This window comes from Limulus polyphemus, unplaced genomic scaffold (genome assembly GCF_000517525.1).
Source record: "Limulus polyphemus unplaced genomic scaffold, Limulus_polyphemus-2.1.2 Scaffold1660, whole genome shotgun sequence".
Taxonomy (NCBI): Eukaryota; Metazoa; Arthropoda; class Merostomata; order Xiphosura; family Limulidae; genus Limulus; species Limulus polyphemus.
The window spans coordinates 33,421-40,928 of record NW_013667270.1 but is presented as its reverse complement, the minus strand read 5'-3'; positions in this window follow the sequence as shown (position 1 = coordinate 40,928).

Genomic DNA, 7,508 nt, shown 5'->3' with positions numbered 1-7,508 from the left:
AGTCAAGTTCTGTTCTACGTGTGCTCCAGTGAGTCAGCGTTAAATTTACGTACGTATAATGCTACAATATGGGACTCGATCCCCCATAGTGGACGTAGCTCAGGTTGCCCATTGTGTAGTTTTGTTGTAGTCAAGTTCTGTTCTACGTGTGCTCCAGTGAGTCAGCGTTAAATTTACGTACGTATAATGCTACAATCTGGGACTCGATCCCCCATAGTGGACGTAGCTCAGGTTGCCCATTGTGTAGTTTTGTTGTAGTCAAGTTCTGTTCTTCGTGTACTCCAGTGAGTCAGCGATAAATTTACGTACGTATAATGCTACAATCTGGGACTCGATCCCCCATAGTGGACGTAGCTCAGGTTGCCCATTGTGTAGTTTTGCTCTAAAACAAACTGTTCTTCGTTCTATTTTCTCTTTTACAGTTTCGTCTTTTGTCATTGTTGAAGAGTTGGCTATATACAAAGAGCTTGAATAAGTTCTGCGTATATCATCCTATTATACGGTGGATGCACATGTCTTTAGTGAACTATGGTTATCTAAGACTGGAGTTTTGCTCAGGAACACAGATATTCATTTTGAAAATTTATTCTAATTTTAATTTAAAAGTAAGGCCAGACAGAACTGTCTTAAAGTAAAGGAAGGGAGGGTTGTGGTATTCTTACCTAAACAACTTATTTATGCCCATATTTTGTTCTATCCTAGCTCTGAATTAGATCATGGGAAACAGCACATCAATAAACTACAAGCTATATTTTAGGGTTTATTAAACAAATGTCACTTCGATATCTACTAGTAGACTGTGGTTAGTGGCGCTGACCTTTTACGGACTGACCTGTTCTTAATCATGTAAAGACACAGATGGATCATTCTTTGAGTTTGACTGGCTCTATAGTTATCTTGGCATTATAAATTATCAATACTAACTCTTGATTGTAATAACGTGAGTGATATGATAATGTACTATTTTAATACCTTTTTGTTTCAACTCGTAAACGAGACTGTTTTGTCCCGTCCACTGAAGGTTGTTATTTATTTTTAACTGCCTTCTAAGCCAGTCTTTGAAACTGATGATTAGTCTCTATTTTTATACATCAGCCAGCCAACGTGTAATAGCATACTTGTTCTGGTTATGTACATAAGAACGTATTTCATACCACTATGCACAATAGTTTCCAGTTATGTCACTCAAATGTTATTGTGTAGTCCTTTCTTTTATCGACCATCTACAATATGGTTATTGTATTTCATTTCTTACATTTTGGGTTCTGTTATTTGATTTTCCTAGCTTGCACACCTTGAGTAATTATCTTGCTATTGTCTATAAACCTATGGTTAATTGTAGAGAACTACGTAGCTGTCTCTTACATAATAAGTAACAAAGTATCCAAATAGTACACACTTTCGCTATGTAAACGTGAAATCCGCCTATTCATAATAAGTAACAAAGTATCAAAATAGTACACACTTTCGCTATGTAAACGTGAAATCCACCTATTCTGAAATTTTTATTAATCAAATAGTATTCCCCCCTTACAAGTAGGACATTATTTCTCCTTTTTAATTGGTCAGTTTCATTCAAAGTTTTGAAAACAAGTAAATGAATTATTTGTATCCATATATCTATAATGCAAACAAATTCAGTTACAAATGTTTTAAAATAATAAAATTGCAGCTAGACACAAAGGTTAACGCCCTTGTTGTACATCGGTAAGTTTGCGAACTTACAACTCAAAAATCCCATGTTCGGTTCCCCATGTAAGAGACAGTTACGATTGGATAGTCCAATGTGGTTTTGCCTCTAAAGTAAATCAATAATCGCCCTTGTTCTGCATGTAATTTCATTCTGAATTAATGATTATGATATTCAAATGTCATTTGGTATCCATATCAATTCAGGCTGATAATGCTCAACTGTCATATTGTATACTAAGCAACATCACATCATAGTAGATAATCTTGCTTCTGTGTTATACCCAAAACCTTTCTAACAACATAATAATTATCCTTTGATTTCAAACCATGATAAATATGATAATTATGTCTGTAAAAATTATTAAGATTTTATAAAGGCGTAAAAACTGCATCCTTTTATTTATTGGCTATAACAAAACTCTAAAGAGAAGAAATATCTGTGATAAATCAAACTAGACAGCAGATGTTATTTTCTCCTTCACACACCATCTAGTTTGACTATTACAGGAAAAACATCTGCAGTCTGATGATCTATATTACAGTTATTACACTTTTTGATTTTCAGTGCTTTTGGCATTCAACACCCTAGCTTTGAAGTTCTAAGCGCTTATTTACGATCAATTTGAAGTAATGATCCGACTGGATAAATCTATGGAATATAAAAAATACCTTCATCGTAGGATTTCTTTCTACGACGGTTCAACACAACAGATCCGGCTGATTGTGGTCCACTTTAATGGGTTGAAATTTTATTTCTCATAATCTACTTTAAAGTCATTTATCATAGTTCATTATTTACAATAACATTTCACACCGCCAACAGTCTATGACTAGTAGCAATGTGTGTGTGTATGATACCTATTGTGTTGTCACTAATAAACTCTAATCTGCATTTCTCACGTATCGAGAGTGGACCAAGTAGTTAACATGTCGGACTATGAATCCGTGTTCGTATCCCGTCAAAAATAATCGTAGTCCGCACGTCGGAGTCGTAGATGCGTTATAAGAGTGACAGTTAAACCCTACTATTTGGTAATACAAGAGTAGCCTATGAATTGGCGGTGGGTGCTATTGACTAGCTGTCTTCTCCGTAGCCTGTCAGAGTCAGGGATAGTTAGTGCAGGTAGACCTTGAGTAGCTCTGAGCGAATATCCAAAACACTCAAGTTAGCATTGCTCATCAATGTGCAAACAAGTAACATAAACAGTTTCAAATACTCGCATATATACTTTACATGCCTAGTGACGACCTTCACGAAGTAGTTAGAGTCTACGAACGTATAGGTGTGAGTGGTTACTAACAGAATCTGATTAGTCAAACTACAACACAGCGTATGCATCACGTGCACAACAGGTCCTGAAATATCACTGGCAAAGGATAGAACATGTTTCAGCCTACTTCCTATATACATTTAATCTCGTTAACATTGTTTCACAGAGATCATTCTTGGTCTTGTTTCTACTATTTACATACTGTACCTCTTTACTATAATAAGTTTGTTTGTTTTGTTTTTAATTATGCACAAAGCTACACGAGGGCTATCTGTGCTCTGCCCACCACGGGTATCGAAACCCGGTTTCTAGCGTTGTAAGTCCGCAGACATACCGCTGTGCCACTGGGGGGCTACTATAATAAGATTTTGTTGATACTTCTCAAGTGATGCAATATAATGTTTCCTGTAACCCTGAAATTCGAAAAAGAATGGACCGTAACTTTGTATATTCTTGTGAATGAAGAGGTGTGGACTTTCTCTAGTAGTAATTATACATTGTAAAATGCCTATAATAGAATAGTTTTGTTTAAGTAAGCATCAGAATATTTTTAGCCGCGGCATAATGGCTCATAGAATGGCTCTGAGGTTTTACAAGTACAAACTTTTAGCTTATAGCTCCCTCATTTGAGATCTAATTACTGTTTAAGACTTGGGAAGTCAAACCCTTTTGATTGATGTATTTGACCACGACCAAAGTCTCATAGAATAATTTACTCTAATCCTCCCTAAAAGAATTTAAATTTGAGGGTAATCTGGTAGAGATCGTGATGAGAAATATAATCGAATCGGGTATACGCGCACCGCACGCTTCTTATTGCTGGCGCACAAAAATATAGCTAATAAAAAGGATAAAAAGGCCTCATAGATTAATTTACTCTAATCCTACCTAAAATAATTTCAAATACCGTGGCTGTTAAGGATACCCCCTTGTTTTATCGTTAATCTTATGTTACAACTATAATTAACACTATACTGAGAAGAAAAACGGAAAACATTATAGGTTAATGTACACCACCCTATTTGTTTGCCTGTAAATAAATCACCTTTTCAAAGTAAATCCTAAAATTTGTCGTAATAATTGGAACTCAATAATACCAATCTTAAGTCATTCATAAATAGGTTATGAATATATCCTATTAACGATGTATTCAGGTTTCAATCAAATGTTTCTGTTATGAAAGTTTTTTTCTTAGGAATTCCTCACAATTCAGGTAACAACCTCGTTAACTCTCGTTAACTTTGACTAGTGTTGTGGTTTAATAAATGTCAATAAATGTTTGCTGCACAATATTTCCTCTTGATTTTGTGTTTGTTATTGTTATCTCAACCCAGAAAACAGAATAACTTGAAGTACCACACAAGTAGGTAATACTGCCTTCCGTACTTACCATTGAAACTCAATCATGTCACACGCAGCTATAACGTATGGGTAGTTAAATTATGAACTACGGTATTTTTGTATTTTATGTTATCGAGTCAAATGAACTTATAGAGAGTTTACCTTATTACATAGGTTTTCTTTTTCAAACTTAAACTTTGAAACACATTATGAATATTATACACACATATATGCTCATTTTTCTATTTTTTGCACGTTATCACAGTATTTCAAGCTTCGTAGATCGTTGTGTTTTGACAAATGGGTAGCATTCATAATTTATTTCTATTAAGCAATAAATGATTAGTTAATGTGCATATAGACTCTTTTAGTTTAACCTTTATTTGACAAGCATGTGCATCTAAGTTACAACTTATAACAATTACTATTATTTCTTTTGAATTACATCATGATTTCTTATATATGCAATATAAATCATCAGTTAGCCCTTCGTGCAGCCAGTTGAGTCCCTAACAGTTTGTTTGATAGACATACTAGATGATTCATGTAGAATACCTATGGTGTTTTATCTGTGTTAAGTATGAGTTTAAGTAGGTAGACTTCTATGTGTTTAGATTTATATGTCCTATGAACATGTAAATGAGCTTCAGTAACTGTTATGTGGCAACTTTGTTTTATTTTCATTCTTAGGTCAAGGAAAGTTGTACATTGAGGCCAATGCTTGCAATATTTGAAGTGACGAAAACTTTCATTTCCATTTAATGTTTATATATGTCCTAATTCATATTAAATGTTTCTTCACAATAAACTAAATACATACTTGCTTCTAAATATAGTCTGTTATTTATAATACTTATGACCAAAGAAAAATATATATACTGAGTTGATTTTTATTTAAACGTACGTATATCTTTCATATCTAAGTGTATAACAGTTCATGAATTCCTAACAAGTTTCATTGATTTTTTAAAATTCTTTTTCGTCTATATTTTTTATTGGTTGAAAACAAGTAGATTTCACCGTCAGATTATTTGTTCGCAAGAAAAAAAAACTTGAACTAGATAGAAATACGAAAGTTCATGAATATCTTACCTGAAGGAAGATGAATACTTCTTAAACAGTGGAGGAATTAATGATGGAAGACGCAAAAGAAAATCACGATGCCATTTCTTTCTTAACATGACATAAAACTGTCTTGGATACATGAATAAGACAAATAAAACATTGTTACTACACACTGTACAACTTCAGATAATATTTCTGATTTTCCACAAAATTGAAACAACATATCGACTGTGCATTGTTGTAATATTTCCCATTTTGTAACATTTTCGTTATTCTTATCTTTGGGTCTTTAGTATATATCAGCCTCCAATTTTCCGGTTAAATTTGAAATAATTAGTCAATGTGAATATTTATTTGAAGAATCACTAAAAAATCTTAATAAACAACTATTTAAATTGTATTATTTTAAACCTGTATTTCATGTATTCAGAAAAAATGTCTCTAATGTGTTCTATAATAATCTACTCTATATCAACTGTCCAAATTTTGTCTCCTTTTACCACAATAAAACATACTTAAGAATATAATTCATATTAACTTAAGGTAACTTAAAATTATCACTAGGATTTACATATTGACTATAGACTACAATCGAGTTGATTTTGTTTTCTTGTTAAGAATCATTAGTCAGCAGTGCTGCTTCCAGTAAACGTTTGTGTGAAGTTGATATCAAACGAATAATTATATTAGACAGTTTAAGTTTTCAGAATCATGGTTTTGGGTTTTACTTGGGTTTTGTATTTCGAATGTGATACAATGCAAATAAATCACTATAATGAGTTTTAGTCTGTGTAATAAACGTATAGACATATCGATAATGTGGTTAGATGAAAAAAATAACAACATCATATATTAAATGATTTTATTTTTCACGGTCAAATATTTTTCATTTTAATAAAACATTATTGCTGAATAAAATAAGAAAATAAATTTAAAATAAAGATATAATAAAAATGTAGTCTTATCAAATGAATAAATATTTATAAATAAAATAAAGTGAAAGTATGCATTAAGATTTTACATTATTTTTATTGAATAATTGTAATCTTTCATGCAGTGTAACGACCACACAGCTCGTACAAATATGTAGGGAAGAAAGTCTTATCACACCTCACTAACCACAACAACAGCAATACTTAAGCACTCAGAAAGAGATAACATTAAAACTGCCTTACTCTTCTGATATCTAAGAAAAGGAACAAACTAAATGATGTCATATGATCAGATTTTAAATAAGTGGTAAAAAATCGTGGTTCTAATAATAGGTCATCTGTGCATTCCTGTATATTGTGTTTAATTGATTTTTCAAAGAAAATTAATATTCAATGCAAATGAAACATTTAGAAGCTTGTGTAGTATTTACAGAAATATTTAGCAGACGTTTATCTATATTTTTGTATGAAATGTAAAACAGATTTAAGTTATTGTAACTGTAGTTGTGAACAAATATTCTTACTAATATATGTAGTTAACATTCCAAACACCTTTTCTCTTAAAGTGTAACATATACCAGTTAAAACAAATAATTTATACAGTAAACTGGCATAAAATGTAGTATTTAAAAAATAGTTTCGAAATTGATTGTGGAAGTCTATAATTGTATACGTAGCAAGTTATGAACGAAAACGTTTTTTTTTTAACGAAATTCCTATTACATACAATTTAACTAAAATTGTATCAAAAACATTATAATAAATGGAATATTATAAACATTATATTATTATGATATATCATTATCATATTATATATATCATAAACATAAAATAAAGTATTTTGCTATCTCTTTGTTTCTTCAGGCATTAAAAATGTTTTAAAATTAAACATCTTTGACCATCTTATCATACATTATAATTGTAATTTCACAGAAACAAATATTACAGTGAAAGTAAATTCAGAAGACTTTCAATTTAATGAGACCTTAAAACGCTATTATGTATAGTTTAATTCATTCGCTGGTCGTAGTACACAGAGTTCATTGTTCAGCTTTGTACAAAACAGGAAACAAACAACCCTAACTTGCCTTTAGTTATTTTCTCAGTTCCAAGTACACATATGGTGAGAGAAACAGAATATAGTCGAAAATTTTATACGTATTAATAATTTAGGCCTGACATGGTGTGATGGTTAGGGTGCTCGGTT